The 22,071-nt window shown below is 43.3% G+C and overlaps 1 pseudogene; it reads left to right on the forward strand.

The window, feature by feature from the left end:
- Positions 1-3,462: 3,462 nt before the first annotated feature.
- Positions 3,463-22,071, forward strand: part of LOC135460511 (protein patched homolog 1-like) — a 144,345-nt pseudogene continuing 125,736 nt past the window's right edge.

A 22,071-nucleotide genomic window follows, 5' to 3' on the forward strand; every position in this document is an offset into this window, starting at 1 on the left:
CTGATTAAAGCGCGTTACTCCTACTGCCCGATCCGCCACAGCACTAAGCAGTATAACAAAAATAAGCCTCATTTTTCTGTTTTCTTTCTCGCTTTCCTTTTTTTATCCGTCTTTAACCTCACCGATCCTAACTTTTGCAATCTAAATCCCTGAAGAGTCTCAATGCAGGAGTCCAATTCCTTATCGGGATCTCCTTTAATGGGTCCTACTACAGAATGCTGTGTTAGAGGCACCAATTTTCTACACCTGGCAGAAGCTATGTATGACTTGCTTTGAGCTTTAACTCTTTTCACAACACACTGTACCTCCCACCGGTAATAGGCCAAGATTTTCTGCTCGGGAGACTCATAAAGATTTAAAGCTAGGGCCATACCTAGCCCCGTCTGTCTCCTTAGTTCCCTCTGCCAGTCTTCCCCCCATGTGTAGTTATGCTTACAGGTATTACACCATAAGCCCCAGATCCCGGACTGTTCTAACCAAAAGGTTCCACCACAACCCCCACAATATAGAGCTACCCACGCAGCACAACAGGGGCTGCGACACTCAAGGCAGCGCTCCCTCGCTGGTCCTTTTATGCGGAAGGTTGATAGCGCTTCAACAGTGTCAATCAGCTCCCTGGCCGTCCAGTAGTGACGTGTCACTGCTCTGTCCACCGCTTTCGAGTGTCCCTTCAGTTGCAGCAATAAGGGTTGCAAGATCAGCGGCAACTTCTTCTCCAGACGCTCCTTGTCCCCCTCCGTAAGGTTGTCCACCAGATGCTGCATCAAAGACAGGTTTAGTCCACTTGGCAGGCACCCACAGAGGCCCTGTTGGTGAGGAAACACAAAGATATCCCCGACCCCAGTATAGCACTTTTGCGGGCTTTTCCCATATCCCTGTGCTTGGATTTTTATACTTCACCCAGACCTTTGTTTCCTTAATAGCTTCCTGACTTGACCTCGGGTGATGTTTAACTGCAGGGGGGCCATCGTCCTCCCCAAAAACACATAAATGATTGATCACATACAAAACCTTAGCCAGGCATGCTTGTGGGTCCTTTAAATCCTGGTGTTTGTCAATATACTGTTTGAGGGTACCATTTGCTCTTTCTACTATCGCCTGTCCTGTGGGGGAATGTGGAATACCTGTCACATGCTTGACAGACCATTGGTCCAAAAACTTTCAGACCCTAGCACTTGTGTAGGCCGGGCCATTTTCTGTTTTGATACCTTTTGGGACTCCCATGACAGCAAAGCAGCTCAATAAGTGCCTGATCACATGTATCGCTTTCTCTCCTCCCTGAGCTGTAGCCCATATGTAGTGGCTATATGTATCTATAGTAACATACACATACTTGAGCCTACCAAACCTGGCTACATGCGTGACATCCATTTGCCATTTCTCATTCATTTCTAAACCTCGAGGATTAACTCCGCAGCCCAGACCTATTCCCCCATTATGATAACTGCATATTGGACAAGCCCTGACAATGGCCTTGGCTTCTGATAAGCCCAAATCAAAGTTCCTCGCCAACCCTTCTGCATTTTGATGATACCTACTATGGGCTTCTCTTGCCAATGTATGTTTATCAACAGGACAAGAGTTATCAATGGGGAAGGTAACCAATTTATCTGCACCCTCATTTCCTTCTCCTAGGCCCTCGGACCACTTGTGGCTCCTGATATGGATTACAGAGTACACTGCACTTCTATCCCGGAGACCTTTCCTTAATTGAACCAGTAACTCATACAGCCGTTTGTTATTCACTTCCTTAATTCCTGCTCCTTCTATACGTCTGGCTACTCCAGCGACATACATGGAGTCTGTGACCACATTCAAGGGCTCATGCAGGTTGGACATTGCCCATACTACTGCTAACAATTCTAAGGTTTGTAGGCTGTCTGCAGGGTCTGCTGTAAGAAGTTGATGCTTCCATTGTCCTTTTTCTTGCCAAGTGACAGCAGCACGTCTCGATTTCTTCCCTGTGTCTGTGAAGGCTATGGTGGCTCCTTCTATGGGTCGCTCTCTTCTCAGCAGCTGAGTGATCCAGTCCCATTCTGTCATCCATTGCAGGACCCTGGGCACTAACTTGCTTGTCTCCACATTTGCAGATGATGTCAATAATGCTTCCTGTAAGTCCACTGAATTAACCAGGTACCAGTCCAGCGTCTCTTTTTCCATGGGTATCCTAATGGTGGCAGGTTCTCGACCGTCCACCTCAGTAATTCTGAGATGGCCTTTTTTAATCAATGCAGCCAATTGTTCAATTTTAGAAAATATTGTTCTTTTATGTTGTAATGGTGGTGACAGCCATTCCAATACCCGTATCTCCCCCGTTTTGTTCTCATATTGGGAGAGAGCGCCAAGCAGGTGACAAGGACTATTCCAAACGGTGAGGTCAATAGGGCAATCTAGCTGTCGACGAGACACATACCCTTGTTGTACACAATTACTGATTTGCTGTAGGGTGGTATGGTGTTCCTTTGTGAGGCATACAGGGGTAGTGGGGTCAGTGCCCTTTAAAAAGGGTCGTAGGGTCTCCAACAAGTGATTTGGTACTCCCACAATGGGTTTTAGCCACTGTAAGTCTCCTAGCAACTTTTGAGCATCATGTAAAGTCCTAATGTCCAAGTGCAGTTCTAATTTTTGGGGTACCACTGTTTGGTCCATTAGAGTCCATCCCAAATACTTCCATGGTTTCGTGGTCTGAATTTTCTCTGTGGCAATAACAAGTGAATATGCTGCAAGAGTGTCTTTGATCCTGTCAACCTGCAAAGGGGAAAATGGTTGTTGCTGCGCAAACAAGATATCATCCATGTAATGATATATTATGGTAGCTGGCCACTGCTGACGCAATGGCTGTAATGCAGCATCAACATAAAGCTGGCACAACATAGGGGCATTGCGCATCCCCTGCGGTAGTGACGTCCACTCAAATCTTTTGTCTGGTTCCCCACGATTTATTGCTGGTAGGGTAAAGGCGAACCTCTTCGTGTCATCGGGATGCAGCCCAATAGTGAAAAAACAATCCTTTAAGTCGATGATTAGAAGTGGCCAATCTTGTGGGATCATGGCTGGATTCGGAAGACCAGGCTGCAAGGCCCCCATCGGTTCCATCTGGTCATTCACAGCTTGCAGATCGTGTACCAGGCGGTATTTCCCTGACTTCTTCTTAATCACAAAAATGGGCGTGTTCCATGGACTCCTTGAGAGTTGTAAATGTCCCTGCTCGTATTGTTCCTTCACCAATTCATGGGCATGTATAAGACTCTCCCCTTTCAAGGGCCATTGCTTAACCATCACCGGTGTATCTGTTTTCCAGGTGAGGGGAATGGGGAAAGTCCAAGCAATGGCAATTACCCCAAAGGGTGGTGATTGGTCAACACCACCCCCAGCTGTGTTAAAACATCCCTGCCAATCAGGCAAGAGACTGTAGGGGGCAACTGAACAACTGAAAAAACAACGGACACTTGTTGCCCATCAATGCGCACCGAGAGAGGCAGTGTTCTGCTTGCCAAGGTAAGTCCTCCTACTCCCGTGAGCATGTTTGTTGATGGGAGCAGGGGCCAATGCTGTGGCCATGCTTCTGGTGATATAATGCTGGTGTCTGCTCCCGTATCCAATAATCCATAGAGGGTTATGCTCTGATGTCCATGGGTGATCTCCACTTTTTGTCTTGATCTCTCCTGTAAGTCCACAGTTAAAAGTGCAATGCCGGTGGAGCCAAAACCCTTTCCATCACGCTTCTGTCCAGTGAGCAATGGAATACCCGATGTCATCTGTGGTAGTGGTACCAATTGTGCAATGCGTTGTCCTTTTGTTATTTTAACCGGGGGATAAGGGGTGTAAGCCATGATTTGTATTTCCCCTGTATAGTCTGCGTCTATGACCCCAGATAATACAAATAGTCCCAGCATGGATGTCGAGGAGTGTCCTAGTAATAATGCTCCACATTTTTGTCCTTGTAGCGTGAGAGGACCATTTACTCCAGTTGGTATCCTTTCAGGCCGGCTCGTGATTAATGTGACATCTACTGCTGCTGATATGTCCAAGCCGAGGCTCCCTGCGGTTGCTGGCTGCAGACAGGAGGTGGCGCTGATGTCATGGCAGCAACTTGTGTCTGGGTGCGGCCGGCAATCGCGCTCCGCCATCCGTTTCCCGATTGGCGCCAAGCCGTGGTGTTGTGGGAGCTAGATTGGCAGCTTTGGCACCACACGCCGGTCGCTCTGCATTCTCGGCGCATGTGTCCCCCATTGCCACATTGGTAACACTTGAGATGTGATCTCGAGCCTCCCTGCGCGACTGCCGTTGAGCCGTTTCGGAGAGGAGCAAGAGCAGCTAACACCTGATTTTGAGTGGATTCTGCTTGGTTTTGCAGCCCTACTCCTAATTCCTTTAAGGCATCTACTAAAAATGTCTGTGAGGTTGTTGGCTATAATGCCATTTGCTCTAGCGCTTCCTCAATGGTCCAATTTGCTCCCAAGAGTGGCTAGCACCCTTTGCATTGCCGGATTGCTATTTTGTAAGGCACACTGCTTTAATAGTGCCCCCTTCATAAATTCTGCGACACCCGCCCGGTCCATGGCCGCAGCTGCTTTGTCAATAAAACTCCCAAATGATTCCTCTCTACCTTGTTTTATGCCCATGTATGCTGGCAGCCCTCCTGGCTCTTTAACCCTCTCTATGGCAGCATGTACCAACCGCATAGCTTCTCTAAGCTTATCTGCTCCTGCTATCATCTGTGCCTCCATGCGCAAATACGCCCCTAAGCCCATGAGCTCATCTATCGTCACTCCCTGCAGCGGGTCTCCCTGAGCTCGCTGTGTCGCAACCGACTCATTAACCAAGGCTTGCCAATGCGCATTAAACAACAATTGCTGATGCTGAGTAAATATTAACCGTACTATTCCCCTCAAATCATTTGGGCACAAAATCTGCGTATTAAAGAGATAATCCAGAATCTGCCTAACAGGTTCGCTTTTCACCCCGAACTGACTGACTGTGGACCGCAACTGAGATAACAACTTCCAGTCTAAAGGGGTATACTCCGCCAGATCCTGTGTGTGGTTCCCCTGAGCATCATACTCAGGTGTGTATGTAACCGGACAGGCAAGAGCAGAAGCGGCCTCCATAGCCTCACCATCTCCCGTTTGCATTGCCTCTTTTGCCAGAGTAGCCCAAGCCTCCCTCCTCTGTTTAGCCATCTCCTCCCATAGGTCACTGAGTGCCCCTTGGATAGGATCTGACTCTCCGAGAGTTCTGCGCTGTTGGCGCTTCTGCGCAGGCCATTCAGGTGGGGGAGGCAGCGGGCTTAGCTCGCTCTCTCTGCTGTCCTCCAACTCGTCCTCCTCCTCCGACAGAGGAGGTGCAGACGGCCCCCCTGCGCCTGTAACAGGATCCTCCATACCACACGGTTGTGAACCCTTTGGTATTAACACCTTGTTTACCGAAGGTGCAAGAGGATCGTCATCACGACCATACCCTATATTCCTCTTATGAGCTTCTGTTGCCCTTTCTGCTGCCTTGCGCTCAGAGACATGCTGAAGCAGTGTATTGTGCACCACCCACCATGGCTTGCCCAATTTCTTTGCTGTCTTATCATCTTCTAACACCGCTTCCCACAGTATATCCCCAAATTTTCTCCATTCTGAGAGTTCATGGACTGTATGTGGGTTAAGGAAAACCCCCTTAGCATAGCCGTAGGCAAACAACCCTGGTAGCTCCTTTTTTATATCTATCCCCTTTACCCCTCCCCTTTCTAAAAACGCGGCGAAAAGATCATATGCTGCTTCCCTATCCATACCTATTTGTATACGTCAGCGCTGTTGCAGCTTTCCAGGCTCCGGCAGACACGTATGGCTCGAGTCACCGATGTGAACCTTGAGGATGCTTCAAAATTCCGGCACTGTCCCAGCTGCGATCAGGACCCAACTCCAACTTCCCTCGACCGTGGCGTGCTCCCCCCCGTTTTCTTTTTCAGCAAGATGCCGGGGCTAACATTCGAGGTCACCATTTGTCGAAGGAGGGAGACCAGGACACCAGATGGTCATCAACAGGTCCCGTTTATTGAAAAGAGCATCAGACACTTATACAGCAAGTAATAAGCTTATGAATAGTCTGTAAGCCAAGCGATCTATTGGTTAAACTATACCATCAACTCTTCCTCATTCCTTTGGGCCTACGTTCTCTATTTCTTACGTCTCTCTGTCCACTCGTTATCATACTCAGCTAGGCCCAAGTACACGCTATCTTGCAGGTGCAGGACTTGGAATTAGCCACGGCCCTGTACTTTTCCATTCTCTAGTCAGCTAAATTCCCAACAGACACCCTGCCTGCAAAAAGGCCTCTGCCCTAGTTAGGACATCTTTACCAAATTGATTCGGCTGTGTCCCCTCTCCTCAAGCCACTCTTTGACAAAACTCTCCACATATGCCTGAGAACTGCTTGTGCTGCTGTAAAAATTGATAGCAATGATGTTATTATGTCTAGTAGAAATCATTCTAATTTCTGTATTTGTAATTTTGTTAAGATTATCGGGTGTGATTTTTCGTGTTCGGTACCAGTGACATCCCACCAACTGATCAAAACCAATTATACAATGTATCACAGACTATCACCTACCCCTATTGGGATGAACCTTACATTAGTGAAACAATTAATTAAGCACCAAGACCTACTGGAGATCTTGAAGGAAATCCAATAAAGTGGAAAGAAAACCTTAATTACTGTCCAACATGATACAAAAGAGATAACCAGAGTTCTACAAAGAATAAAACAAAATATGGATCATCACTGATGGGATGTGATCTTTGGGTGGTCACCGACTGCAAATGGAATCTTTAATAAGTTGTGTCACTCCATTGTAGTTTTGTTAATATTAGTTGGGATAAGCTTAGGATTATGTATTATATTGTTAATTTGGAACTGGACAATACTACAATGAATAGCTGTACTAACCTCTTTGTCAAACGTACATGGTGAAACATTAAAAGACACTTATTGTTGTAGAGGATTTTCATTAAGTAAAAGAATTTACTTATTTCCTAGGAAAGAGGGGAATGAGATAGAGATCCATTCTGAATTAGGTGAAGTGTCTAGGAGAGGTGAAAAGTCTGTGAGGCCAAAGCTGAAGGAAAAACTGCAGAGCAGAGACAGTGAGGAGACATAAAAAAAAACCAGAAACGACCACAAGGTCGATTTGCCCCCGACCTAGGAATTCCTTTGATAAAGAAGAACTGGTGCTAAATGTCACGCAGAATGAATATGCATGAACCTATTGTGAAACTGTATGCATATGCATTTGGAAAGGGAGATAAAAGGAGACCTGAAATCCTCAGAGGTACGCATGCCTTTCCAGGAGAATTTCCTCTGCTTGCGTCCGGCGTGCGCCGTAATAAAAACATACCTAGCTTTACAACTTTTATAAAGTTGTGAGGTTTCTTCTTTTCTCTGCAAAACAGTAACACCATCCGGAATATTGGACGCAGCTTTAAGCTGGACTTTTTATTTTTTTCCATATTATATAACTTCAATCCCACCATGTCCCAGAACTCTAGTGTAAGTCTCTCAGGCATATCTAGGGTTGGGAATTCTGTGGAAACCCATCTGATGTGTTTTTTAAGCTGTTTCTTCTCAAACTTTATATCTTGAATTTCTAGCTTATCGTTCAAATAAAAATAAAGATCCTGTTCAGATACAGACAACTGGTTTCCCATTTCTTACTCACCTAAGGGTGGTTTTCAGATGAGTTGTCCTCCTTGGTCTGACTCCCTTATTGGAATATGTATCCCAATATAACCAGTTAGATGGTGCCTAGGCCAGTTCTGACCCTCGCTGCTGGGCCAAAGGCAGCACTGTGGTGTTTTACCCCAGAGATACCTTGGCTGGCGGCAGAGTGCAGCGGGGCACAAGACAGGACTCCGTTTACCTCAGGAGAGAGCTTCTGGCGATGGTGAAGAGAAGGAAGGAGTGGATTCTGCTAGAAGGTTGCCAGATGTTTATTCCATGAGTACAGAGATGTCTGCACTGGGCCACTGCTGCTAACAGAATGCCGGCCACATGGTCTCATTAACATTTTAAGCTCAGGACAGGGGAAGGGGAGGGGACAGGTGAGCCACCAACCAGGTGAAGGGGCAGGGTCTCAAGGGACTAGGGACACCTATCACACGACGCCTTGCTAGTATGTTAGCCTGATTGACAGGGCACACTCAGCGAGGGGCGAGGGGGAAGGGAGAAGGTAAAACAGGATATTGCAACACACCACAACACTCCCTGATGCTGGAAATGCAGCGATGTCTTGGCTCAGCCAAATAGCAGCTTCCTTCTAGGATTTCGCAGTGCGTTCTCCAGTACTGTCCCCAGTTCCAGCCTCCTTTTACCAGCTGTGAGGCTTTGATCCCTGACTCCCTCTAGGTCTCAGTTCCTTCTTTTCTAGGTTTTTCTTTCCAGGCGCCCAAAAAACCCAGCTGCAGGCCTGCTTCTCTAAAAATGCAAGACCAAGGAAAAAAATGTCCTAATTTTGATAGAGGGCAATCAAAATATTCCCGGACTGTGTCTCTCAATATGAGAAATCACCAATACGAGGGCCACGTGATATAGGAGCCTCCTTGAGCCAGGTTTCATAAGCTCTTGGAGGTCTATTTCACACCCAAGATATCTGAGCTACCCTTGGAGGCATAAAATCAGCAGGATAGCTTCTGTTGCAGTGTTGGAAACAAAAAGGTTTTAATAAAAGGCAAAATAACAAACTCTTTACAGAGAAAAACGAATCTGGGTGCAAGAGACCTTCCTGCCCCTGGTAAAACACCTCACAAAAGTGATTAGTTTATTTGTTCTCTTCTTTTTCTAGTCAATTGCCCAGGCGAGACTTTTTGGCTCCTGAACAATTAGCTATCCTTAAGTTTGAGGTGAAGTCCCCTGGGTCCTTATGAAATGCCTTTTTCACCTAATTGAGGAGAGAAACTTCTGGGCTTATTTCCTTCTAAGGGGATAAAGGATAATTTGGTCACTCCATCGACAGGGGGCACATTCCTACAGGAAACCTCCTTTGCAGTGGATCAACTTTCACCCCTTAGAATTCTTAAAAGAGTTTAAAAAAATATTACCAAGTGGAAAGCTGAGAAGTGCTGAAAAAAGTAGAGGTTGGTCATGGTTATGTAGATCAACCGTGTCTGAATCTTGCTGATCCTGATTGCCCAATCACAGCTCCCAACAATAATTCCACCAAAGTAAGTTTGCTTACCTTTGTGTAAATCTTTTCAAGGGAAGCTCTGTATGTGTGGTGAGAGAAAAGGGTGCCATTCCCTTCCAAGTAATATATGTTTTATGTTCTTCAGTGATTTAATTATTTGGTTTCTATTATATATCATTAGCCCAGGGTAACTAACTTTCCTTCAGCCTGTGATGCAATTGTAATCACACATATTTAGAGTGAAATTACAGTTCTCAGCTACTGGCTAGGTGTGGCAATGTAGACACATTATTTCAGCCGGCAACATGCCTCAGGCAGACCCTCCTGGAATAGAGCTACTGCTGTACACTGACACTGCAGTGAGGTCTTCCTTCAAGTAGGGCCAGTTTTGTTGATCCAACTTTATATATCTGTTTCTTAGTCACTTTGGCTTTGGTGAAGTTACTATCTGGTGAACAAGTATCTGGTTAGTTTGTCTACTTCTGTTTGTTGAACACATTTCTCTTTGTAGACTTCCTAGATGATCTTCAATATCTGTTATTTCAGTACACTAGGTGTTGATTTAGGATTTGTCTTAAGTTGTGCAACTGATTAATTGCTTCTTTAAAACTTTTCTAGCCTCTTGATGTAGCTCTTGTTTTGAGTGGTAGATACTATGGACTGAAGAAAATACATGCATTGGCAGGAGGAATCAATTATAGGTGGTACAGTCAAGAATAGTTCTGGTAAACTTGTCAGGTACGCAAACAAATGTTTACAGAAGAATTTTTAATTTTTCTTTGTTAGAGTTTGGGAATTTTTGGCAGGGGGACAGATCATGCAAAATCAACTATCTTTCAAAGTCTATGAATGATGTATTTTATGAACCTGGGTATAGGAGGACATCCCTGATGAGGACAGAATTTAAAAGAGTGATTATTAATCAGTTGTTTAAGGAGGTGTCATTGGTTCCTACTTCAAACCTAAAAATGATAGCCTACATTTCTCAGAAATAATTTTTTTCTCGGCAACTTTTTGTTTGGAGTGTATGAATAAAGCATTTAACAGTATTTAAAATAATGAACAAATTTGTGTTTTTGAACATCATCAAAGGAAAAAAAGGGGAAATATAACTTTGGTAATGTGACCACTCGTTTGACTTTTATCAGAAAACCAAAATCTCCATTGAACTGTTTGTTTAAGGTCAATAAAGAGAAAAGTATATTCTTTATGTTACTGTATCTTGAATACATTTTTGACTGACAAAATAAAACCCTTTGTTTCAGACTTGTTGAAGAAGTCATGGAACACTGTACTTTGGGGGGAAACTCCTTGAAATAGAACTGTGTTTAAAAAAAGGACATATAAAAACATCATTTAGATATATACACTGAATCCAAATTTATATGAAACAAAAATAAGTATAATTCTTGAATATTTAATACAGATAATTCTTGCTAGAACATTTTATATGGATTTTTATGGTTTTTTCCTTTGACATTAAATACTGAAAATGCATTTAGTGTTTTCTAAAAAATAGCCAAAGAATTTATTCTTGGTGAAAAATTAAATAGTTCCTTAAGCTTCTAAAATTGTTGGATACAGTTACATACTGTGTAAATTTATAGTGGATAGCTATTGCCTTTTGTGTATTGTTTGCTGCTTGTCAGGTGTCAGGAGTTTAGTCTGGCATTTCTCTCCAAGGTAGGAAAAAGCCAAGGTCTTCAAATGACAAATTGCCAACAGCATTTGCAAGATTTTATAGGAATAACTGTTCCTGTGTCGTTCTCATAGCAATCTGTCTGTCAGTCATGATCATGATAAGTGATTTATTTGTAGGGTTACCTTCTTTGATTCTGCAACTGATCCTATTGAAAATAATGGCAAAATACTCACTAACTTCAGTGAAATATAGACTTAACATCAGTACTATGTAGACTAGTGCAGCTTAACCAGATACATGGTAGAATAATTATACTCTGGTCAATTTTAATATCAACATGTAGCCTAAAAAAATCAAGAATTTTTTCAAGCTCCTATGATGGAAGTGAAGGGAGACGAGCACATCCTATTGATGATCATCGGTCTCAAATTTATTGATCCAGCTTACATACTTTTATAGTAGTGTTAATTAAGCTCATACATATTGCAAAACCCAAGCTCATCATTGGTTACAGATTACATGTCAACCCCTCATTTTGTGGCTACTTTCTCAAAATACTTGTGGTTTTCCTGTTAAGACTAATACTTGTTTTTCATCCTGCTGTTGACTACATTCAAGGGCACCGTGTTTTTCACCATGTTTTTCTTGTTATCTGCTCAAGGACGCTGTGTTGTTGTTTTTCTCATAAGGAAAAAGGCTGAGAACTTACTGCTTACAGCTGCTTTTTACTGCTTAACCAGCTGTATATGATCATGGCCCTTTTCCTCAAGCCACGTCTGCACAAAACTCTCCACACTCCTATTAGGCTTTCATTTGAGCCTTTACACAGTGAAAAAACATTTCTCGAAAATGCTTAATACCTCTTTCTCCTCTCTCTTCTCTCCCTGTTACAGTGCACAGGCTTTGAAAACCGTGTTTCAGTTAATTATGCTTAAGCAAATGTATGAGCACTTCAAGGGTCATGAATTTGTTTCGTGTATCAACTGGAGTGAGGATAAGGCAGCAGCAATCCTGGAAGCCTGGCAGCGGATAAATGTGGAGGTAAAACAGACAATAACCGAAATGTCTTGCTATATAACTTTACTAAGATTCACTGCCTTTAGTTGTGGCTTTTAATAGTTTTTTCTCAAGGAAAATGCTAAACTAAAACTGAGTGTTGTGTCCTGATTTTAAAGTTATCCTTATGCTGTAACAAACTATTTTAAAAGGCTGATTTCTTTTTTTTTTTTTTTTTAATTAAGAAGCTGCTTGCTTACTCACATATGAGAAGCCATGAAGGTTTTACTGTTTGCTAGACCTTGGATTAAAGGCAAAACTCATCTCATACAACAGCAAATCAAAGACAGAGTTATGGAAAGAAAAATGTTTTGGATGAGCTGTGAATGCAGTGGCCTTTAACGAAGACGCAAATTCTTGTTTGATAATCAGTAGCTTGCAGGAAATAATTACCAAAAATAAATATTTCATGTAGCCTCAGTGAAATCTCTGTTATAGAGTGTGTGCTTTAATAGGAACATTAAGGCAAATATAGTTGATTTCAGATATGTGCTGTAGAAGATGATAATGGGCTTTTTTCTTAGCCACACTAAGTTTTATTTTTATTTCTATAGGTTGTTTATCAAAGTGTTGCACAAAACTCTACTCAAAAGGTGCTTTCCTTTACTACAACTACCCTGGATGATATTCTAAAGTAATTTTCTGATGTCAGTGCAATTAGAGTAGCTAGTACCTACTTGCTGATGGTAAGAAATTAAATTCTATTTATTAATTCACTCCAATAGTATACCAGGGCTCAAATGGCTAGCTTCTTGTTACCAGTCAACACTCCATAACATTTTCAGAATACTTAAAATAAAAATTGCCATTTGTAAACATTTGCCTCGGGATTGTCACCTATCCCTCTATGTGGCATCTCCAATATGTCTGTTCTGTTTAAAAACACTTGTAAGCTATATATGTTTTTGGGTGAGCTAGCCAGTAGAGAAGGATCCATTCTAATCCAATCCTTACTTTGCTTTCAGCTTGCCTATGCCTGTTTAACAATGCTGCAGTGGGAGTGTGCAAAGTCTCAGGATGCTGTGGGGCTGGCAGGAATCTTCTTGGTTGCTCTCTCAGTGGCTGCAGGACGGGGTCTGTGTTCATTGATTGGAATTTTCTTTAATGCTGCCACAACTCAAGTTTTAAGGAGCCAAAAGTCTGCTGCTAAATTACAAGAATTTTGTTAGTAAATAAACACATCTGAATTGATATTTGACGAAAAACATAAGTTGAGAAAGATACAAGTAAAAATAGAAAAATCAAAATACTTTCTCCTATCTAGTAGCTTGTGCTGTAAGAAATTAAGAGAACATGCTGCCAAATGATTTTAAGAAAAAGGCAGGTATCCTGCAGTTTAATTATGTAGATTCTAGGATATTTGTTTTTCTGTCTCAATATGAGTGCAAGCATCTAGTTGCACACAAAAAAAAATGCAAGTTTTTCCCTTACATCTGAAAATATCAGGATGTTCAACTTCTGATAATATTTTGAAGATAGCTTGAAATATTATGTTATTCTTTTCCTACCAAAAACTTGAATTATTTTTAGTGAGGTTTTGTACTTGTAAATTATTTACTGCAAGTTTCTCATTAATTTTTCAGAATGAAAGATAATAGCTGTATTGCATCATATCGATTTTCATTTTAGCCTTGGAGTTCTTTTCAGAATGAAGAGTAAAGGTTATTTTGATTAGGTAATGACTAGCTAATGATAAATCATAAGAATAATATAAAAGTGTTACTGGTTTTTTTGCTTGTTTTGTTTCTTCCTAAAGGTTTTCCCTTTTCTTGCTCTTAGAGTTGGTGTAGATTATATATTCCTTCTGGTACATACATTTAGGGAAACAGGGCAGAATAAGAGAATTCCATTTGAGGTAATGAAAAAATGGGGTGTTGGGGGACAATAAAAGAATAAGTAAAAGAAAAAGCCTCGTAGAGGAAAATATACCTAGAATTAGTTCGTAATTATTTTTAGAAAATCTTCTGTTCTAGACATCTTTGTCCTAGGGCCTCGTGTTTTTTCCTTTTATTTATAATTAATCATGACATTCACATATTCGCATAATGCAATCTGAGATCCTACTCACTTTTTTAATCTTTTAGTTTTATTGACACTTTTATTGTCAGTACAGAGTTTCATATCCAAAGCACAAATAATTTAAAAGCAATATATATTTGTCAGTTTTGTTTTGTACAAGCAATGTCTTCCATGTGCTCTTTTCATTTGGTTTGGCATGCAGGCAATAAAAACCCATTGTGCAGTAACCTTCATATGCTTCAAAATAACCTACTGCATTAAGGAAGGGTCCTATGTTTGATTGTCTCTGGCTTTTTTGTGGTTCCTGGGATTTCTGTCTGTTGGATTTTTTTCTTACATGCCTTTTTAACACATTATGTATCTACACTGTTAATGCATGTTACTTTTCAATGAAAAATGTTAAGAACAAGTGACTGCACTAATACAAAACACATCCTACTTAATTGATGTATTTGATATCATATCAGTATCCATTTAGCTTTGACTTTTAAAGCCAGTGTCATCTTTGATAATGTTTGCTGCCCTCAAAAAATCTAAGCACTTAATACGTTATCTGCTTTTCTCCTGGACAGTGTACTTAGTATATTTTTTACTCTTGCAAACTGTCAAGTGCATATTTTTATTCAGAATTTCCTTGTAATAGTTTTCACTGTTACCATGTTATATCTGTAGGATGATCCCTTCATTTACAGAACATTACCGTATTCATTTGACTTTGTTTTACAGGACAGAACAGGTGAATACTTGAAGCAAACAGGAACAAGTATAGCCCTCACATGTATCAGCAATGTTACTGCTTTCTTTATGGCTGCCTTAATCCCTATTCCTACTTTATGAGCATTTTCACTCCAAGTAAGTTTTAATGTTGTTTTGTTAGCTCTTGTAGATAGTGTCATTGTGAAAATGAATGATATGTTAGACCATGTTCAGTGCTTCTGCAGTTCACTCAACCAATATGGGATCACTGTTTAGTATAGTTCTTGATGATAACCAACTGCTTTCTCCTCTTGATTCTACTCCTCCCATTTCTCACACCTTGAGTCTTTCACATCCTGTACATAGGTGAAAGAATATCCTGCCCCATCCCAACTAAGTTGAGTGCAAAAACCAAGAAGTATGCAACTAAGCAGAAACAAGTCTCTGGCAAGATTTGAATTCTTAAGGCAGTCTAGACCGGTATTCTGTACTCTAGTTTACACTATCACATTCATAAGTAAAAATTTATTCCTTTCACTGAGGTTTGTCCAATTTGCTGCTATTACAAACCATAATCTAAGTTCAATGACAGCAGCAAAAATGCATGAGCTACATTAATAATTATCAATGCAGTTTGTTCTTTTTCCCAATGTAATTTTAGCAAAACGTTGGAGAAAATTTCATTAATAATTTTCTGTTCTATTCTGTTTTGAGAGAAAATGTGATTTTTCTGTGCTGAAGCATGTATTTCCTGAAACAACTGGTAAGTGAGCCTACCAAGGGAGGTGCCTCACTGGACCTGCTGTTTATAAACAGAGAAGGGCTGGTGGGAGATGTGGTGGTCAGAGGCTGTCTTGGTGTCTTGGTTTAAAAGACAGGTGTCTGCCAAGGAAGATGCGAACCTCCCTTGGAATAGAAAATGTGACCCCCTTCCCTCCCAGTTATTATAACTCCAAAATTATGGGGCTTTCAGGGAAAGATTTGGGAAAAGGAATAATAGTTGTTTACTAGTATGTATATAATAACAAGACAACCAAACAACAATGGCAGCAACAACAAACAAAACCAGAAACCCAATAACAGCCTTCTCTTGACTGTCAAGCACCTTCCCTTTGGTGTAGTTATGGTCACAGCCAGCAGGGGCACTGTTGGCACTGGGCAGGGCAGGTGCATTGATTCCCCTATGGCTGCAGGGGGCACTGCTGCACGAGTTCAGTTGCATCTCCCTCACGTGGTAATGGCAGGAGGGTTGGATGGAGAAAAATGGGCTGCAGCAGGAACCTCGGAGCGGTGGCTGATATGGCAGAGGCAGGCACACTCCCTGGGGTGACAAACAAAATGTCACAGAAAACTCCGCAACCTTAGCAGGAGCCGCAGGGGTCAGGCAGATACGCAGTATTGGATTAGAGTGTAGTGAGAAAGCCCGAGCCAACGGCAGAAAGCAGCAGGGCTGGGCAGCGGCAGCTGGGCTTCTCCACAGCAGATGCCGCACGCAGCTGGGGAAATGTACCCCCTTGGAAGGGAGATGGGGTCATGGTCCCGGGTTTTTCTCTGAGGCACCCAAAAAGATGGTGAGAGTCCTTTCCAGTCAGATCAGATGTTAATAGGGTCCCAGTTCAACAACTGCTCTAACAAGGAAAGGTTCACCCATGGTAGGAAAAGCAATGGGAGGACAAATGCTCCATAGTGGCAGCAAATCCTCTGGGCAGTGACCACACACCGGCTGTCCCTCCTCCGATGCTGAGAGAGAGAGAGAGCTAGAAGCAACACTTGGCCCCTTCCCCCCTGCCAAAAATCTCACAGCAACTCTGCCCTTCCCAAGAGAAAACCCCTCATATAGGAGATTAGCCAGCTGCATCCTTCCCCCTCCTCCTCCTCCCAGCCACATCTTTTGTTCTCTTAAGTATTGGTAGTAATTGTCTCATAGCAACAGATGGGACAAAATTCCATGAGGGAAAGAATAAAAGGAAAAATCCCAATCTCCAACACTTGGGCATAGCTACCAGGAAATTATAGTTTTCAATTCTTGGTGAAGTAAGGAAGGGGGTCAGCAAAACCACTGCTTAGGACTTATGGAGGGCAGACTTTGGCCTGTTCAGGACACTGGTTCAGAAATTCCCTTGGGAAACAGTTCTTAAAAACTAAGGGGTCAAGGAAGGCTGGGCATACTTTAAAAAGGAAATCTTAAAGGCATAGGAGCAGTCCCTCCCTATGTGCCAAATGATGAGCCAGCAGGGAAAAAGAGTGGCCTGGAAGAACAGGGAGCTTTTGTTGGAGGTCAGGCTAAAAAAGAGAGTTTATGACCTTTAGAGGAAGGGACAGGTAACTCAGTGTTATAGATGGATAATGAGATTATTTGCTCTTGAAATAAACAGGGCCAGGAGACTTCTTCTCCTTTTTAATGCCTTTATTAAAAGTGATCAGCTCAGGATTGGGCGGCTCGGCAGGGCTGCAGTCCCCGTCACGTCTCCCAGGGCGACTCAGAGGAGGAGGATATGCGCAGCTCTGTCCACTAGGGGCAGAGCCGGGGGATCCAGTCCTCGTGGGAGCTTTAGGGCGTGATGGTCCCCGTCAGATGTTGCTTCTGAGCCTCAGCGGCCACCCTGGTCCCGGCGTTGGGACCACTCCCTGCTCAGGGCGAGAGGGGCTCCGAAGGTGTTCAGCATCTCTGCAGGCTCAGCACTCGGCTCCTCACGTCCAGACATCACTTTAGTCTCTCAATTCTTATTTGGCTCGTTGTTTTTGGGGTTTTCTCGTTGCATCTCGAGTCGGGGTCCCACAAAGCATTCTGGTCTTTGGAGTCACTTTGCATAACCCCCTCCACCCTCTCAGGTGTCTTCCCTATGCTGGAAGAGCGCACTGCCTCGGGGAAGGGCCATTTCCCCACCCAGCCAGGCTTTTTACTAATACAAAAGAAGGAGATAAGCCTTAACGACCCGGTATTACAATAACAAAGCACTAAGAATCCTGGCAGCGCCTGAGACCTGGCTGCCCCCCTGCAACTCTTTCTCACAAAAAAATATTAACTGAATTTTTGTTCATAACAGCTCTCGCAATTAAGGGATGAATATTGTGTGACTGTTATAAATGATCTAATTGAGAGCCAAATTTATAAAAATTTGACAAAGATTTATTAAGTCAGTTAAAAAATAGAAAATTTGAAAACCTTCCCACAACCAAGACAGCGTCAGCCCCGGGAGCAGCCGCTGGATGCCCTTTTGGGATCTGGCTGACAGAGTGGCAGCGTTCCCCCAAAAGGTACACCCCAAATGCTTCCAGCAGCTGGTTTATATACAGTTTATTCCGCCTGAGGCAGAGATGACCACATAGTTCTTTGTCTCTCTTGGCATGTAAACTTGGGTCCATACATGTGTAGAATCAGACAGTGTCCACAGCCCAGACGAATGTCTGAGTATTCCAGAGGAAGAACTATTCACCTGTAGTAGGTGATGCCATCTCAAGTCCAGATGCGAGACCTCGTGGGCTTCCTGAGATGTCCCATTCATCATCACCCAGGAAATTCCAGATGATATCTTCCAGGTGTAGAGTAAATCTACTCCAGCCTGTCTCTTGCCTCTGATAATGGCCATGGCTCAGAGCTACTCTGTTCATATGTGATCAGGGTTTGATTTTATCTTAACTCTGTCCGGGAACTAGTAACAATATGAATAGCTTCTGTTCCTGGACAGGGTGGCTTCACAAGCATATGTTTAACCTTCACCAACATTTTATACACAAACATAGGTTTAAGCTCTACTAATATTTTATACATACATATGCCTATTTCTTATAGCATGAATTATTTCTACTACATATAACAGTGGCTATTAAGAGAAGCTTTATTGATTTTTAGTTATGTTAATGTAGTTTAGATGTCCTCTGTTCTCCCCATAGTTCCCTTCCTCCCCTCCCCCTCACCGTATTGTTGCCATCAGACAGCCTGGGTTGCCTAGGACAGGTAGAAAGAAGGCATGTACATGTGCCCCTTACATGGGGCAGTTGGGAATGCAAAAGCTTGTTGCTAAGGAGGCATGGCAACACCTGACCCTCCAATCAAGTTACAAGAAAGCAGTCTCCATCTATAAATAGCAAAGAAGAGTTAACTGACAGACTTTAGGAGGGGCCAGGGTTGGCTGATGCAACCCCCAGGAGTATAAAAGACTGAGCATCCATCTTGAAGATGAACCGGCCACATGGTAAGCAGCCACGAGGGCAGTTCTCAGCGCTGCAATTTTTCCTTATTTAGTCCTTTTGTTGAATTTTTATTAAGGTTTAATAAACCTTTTAAAATTTTTAAAGTGAGCAGTTGTCTCTCACATCAGGAAGAGTAAAAGGATGTCATTAGTTCAGGCACGGAGGGGGCAATGCTGGGAACAGCGAGGGCAATTTAAACATCTTTAAAGGAGCTTGGCAAGGAAGTTTGCCAGGCAGGGTGAGCAGGCAGAGCTCCTCTCTAACCATCTGGAAGGAGCCAATAGAGACAGGTAAACAGACTCAGTGGCTAGTGGAGAAGATCATTAAGACATCCTTTCATTCCCAGCCTTATTAGCATACTACCATAAGCTTTCTCATTTATGGTGTTGACATGCCGTAAAACTCAATCTCCTGTAGCTGCTAGAGTCACTGACCCAGCCATGTCAGAGGCCTCCAGCCAGCCAGACCTGCTGTTGGTAAATGCAGCTCTCCAGGTCATAGGTTGCCGGGAGTGTGTGATGCCTCTGTGAGACTGGGGCAGACAAGCAGATCTTTTGCAGAAGGTGTACTGTGGTTGAGGACCTGTGTTGCCAGGTGAAGGAGCTACAGGAGGAAGTGAATAGTTTATGTAGTATTTGAGTGAACGAGCAAGAGATTGGGTATTTTCAGAGGTGCTACAGTCTCAAGACTCTCAGGAGTCTCAAACCTCCATTGTAGTGGAGAAGTAGGGGGACTCAGAACCCTGTACGGTCAAGGGACTGTTAGTCAAGGATTTGTTGAAGATGAAGGCTAGAAGCAGGTCCCTGCACAAACCAGGAAGAAAGTTCCTCCTTCTTCTCAGAACTTGACAAGTAGGACTGGCACCTTCTACAACAAGTATGAGGCTCTGGAACTAGAAGGCCAGACAACTGATGAGATGGGCAAAAGTCCTTCTGGGATAGAGGGGCCTCCTAAAGCAACCCCAACTATATGCACATCACGACTTCCTCTGTTAATAAGAGAAGGGTAGTTGTAATAGGAGATTCCCTTCTAAGGGGAATGGAGGGCCCAATATGCAGACCAGGCCCAACTCACATGGAAGCATGCTGTCTCCCAGGGGCTTGGATAAGGGACACTACTGGGAAACTCTCCAGTCTAGTATGGCCCTCTGATTACTAATTGGTATTGGTTCTTAAAGTGACAAGATAACAAAAAGAAATCCAAGGGCAATCAAAAGGGATTTCAGGGCCCTGGGATGATTAGTTGAAGGATCTGGAGCACAGGTAATGTTTTCTTAGAGCCTTTCAGTAGCAAAGAAAAATATTGAAAGGAACAGGCAGACCCATCAGGTCAACACATGGATCTGAGGCTGGTGTCACCAGAAAAATTTGGGGGTTTTTTGACCATGGGATGTCTATTCAATGACTGGTCTACTAACACGTGACAGGATGCACCTTTTTCAGTGGGGAAAAAGGGTTCTAGAGCAGGAGCTAGCAGGGCTTGTTGTTGGAGCTTTAAATTAGATTTGAAGGGGGAAAGGGACAAAACCAGTCTTGCCGATGACAAGCAATGGGATGGCACACCAAAACCTGAGGAACTGAGCGCTAGTGGGATCCCTCAATCTGCTCCACAAAGTGTTGACTATAACGAACTGCACTTGAAATGTTGCTATACCAACACACGCAGCATGAGAAACAAACAGGACTAGCTCAAAGCTTTGACCCAGTCTCAGAGATATGACATCACTGTCATAGGCAAAACCTGGTGGGATGAGTCCTGTGGCTGGAATGCCCTGCTAGATAGGTCCAGGCTCTTCAGGAGGGATAGATAGGGCAGAAGAGGCAGAGGGTGGCACTGTATGTGATAGAAGGATTAGAATCTATAGAGCTCACAGTTGGCAGTGATACAGTTGAGAATCTCTGGGTAAGAATCAAGGGGCAGACAAATGTGTTAGGTTACAATGTAGATGTCCTGTCTCGGCTGTTGAAATGGCCTGGTAAGGCTCTGGATGGCCTTGAGGCAGCCCGCGCTCCAAAGGACGAAAGGAGTCTTCAGGTTTTTCAGTTCTTCAGTGTTGTTTATTAATTCTTATCTACAATATTTTCTCCCGGCCCGACAGAGGTCCACACAGCAAGCCAGCCATGAGCACACTGACCTCCCTCGGGGCGGCCGCTTATTTTTATACCAAAAACTATGTGTAGGATATTTACCTTTTCCTCCCAATACCTTTCACTGTTATTGACAAGTGCACATTCAGTAAGAACCAATCTCAAAGTGCCGCCATCACCATTAAAGATGGATGACAAGAAGAAGAAGAAGGACAGGACACGCCCTAATTCCTCCCTCTTGTCTCCTAGAACCCCCCTGTACCGAGATTCTAAAACCTGTGTTTTCACTCTATAATTAATCTATCCCTTCACCACTTATCCCCGTGTGATCCTCTCATCCTCATACAGGTGTGGCATCCCGTGCAGGGTCAAAGTCTAGCCACCAAGCACTTCTGGCAACGTTCCAGGACTTCCGAGCCCCCCCCAAGGGTTGTCTCGGTGATTCTGGACATCAGGAATGATGTGCGGAATTCCCACATGTAGAATGTAACAAAAAGTATTTATTCTATTGACATCTACATCAGCTGTTGAGATAGAGAGGCAGTGTTCTTTATATTCTCCATGAGTCAACCCTGATAACACCCTCTGAGGGGATATCTCCACTAATGGGCCATCAAGGTCTCCCAGCATGACTCATAGAATTCCATCATCTTATTGGGAGATGCTCTGCCCAGCGGGAGGAACCAAACATTCCTATCTGTATATAATCGGAGGCTTGGAACACCACAAGCAACACTATCCACTGCATTCCCAGAGGACAAGAGCTCCATAACCATCGCTGGGCCTCCAGAGGAAGACCAGACCTTTCTACAGGATCACCACTTCTACAGAACCACATCCATCACTCCAACAGGACTGTAGCCACCATTTAATCAGACTGCTGCCACCACCCTGACTGACAGGGTGTCAGGTCATATTCTGACTCTGTCAGTTTAAGCCAGTGTTTCTGTACTATTGCCTTTATTTTAATTTTCCTATTAAATTGTAGTTCTGACTTGGAATCTCCCACAGGTTTGCTTTCAAACTAGTACATATTTTGGCACCCAGTGTGAGGCAGTCCTGGGAGAAGTCAGAATTAAAATTCTGTACTACAGAAACCACCTATTCACCATGATGTTCAGTGTCTTTACATAGGTACTGTACCTTGCTCTCTATGTTTTTCCCCACATGGGGAACCATTTGCTGACTTTGATGCTCCATTTGAGAAC

Source organism: Zonotrichia leucophrys, unplaced genomic scaffold (genome assembly GCF_028769735.1).
Source record: "Zonotrichia leucophrys gambelii isolate GWCS_2022_RI unplaced genomic scaffold, RI_Zleu_2.0 Scaffold_50_376499, whole genome shotgun sequence".
Classification (NCBI taxonomy): domain Eukaryota; kingdom Metazoa; phylum Chordata; class Aves; order Passeriformes; family Passerellidae; genus Zonotrichia; species Zonotrichia leucophrys.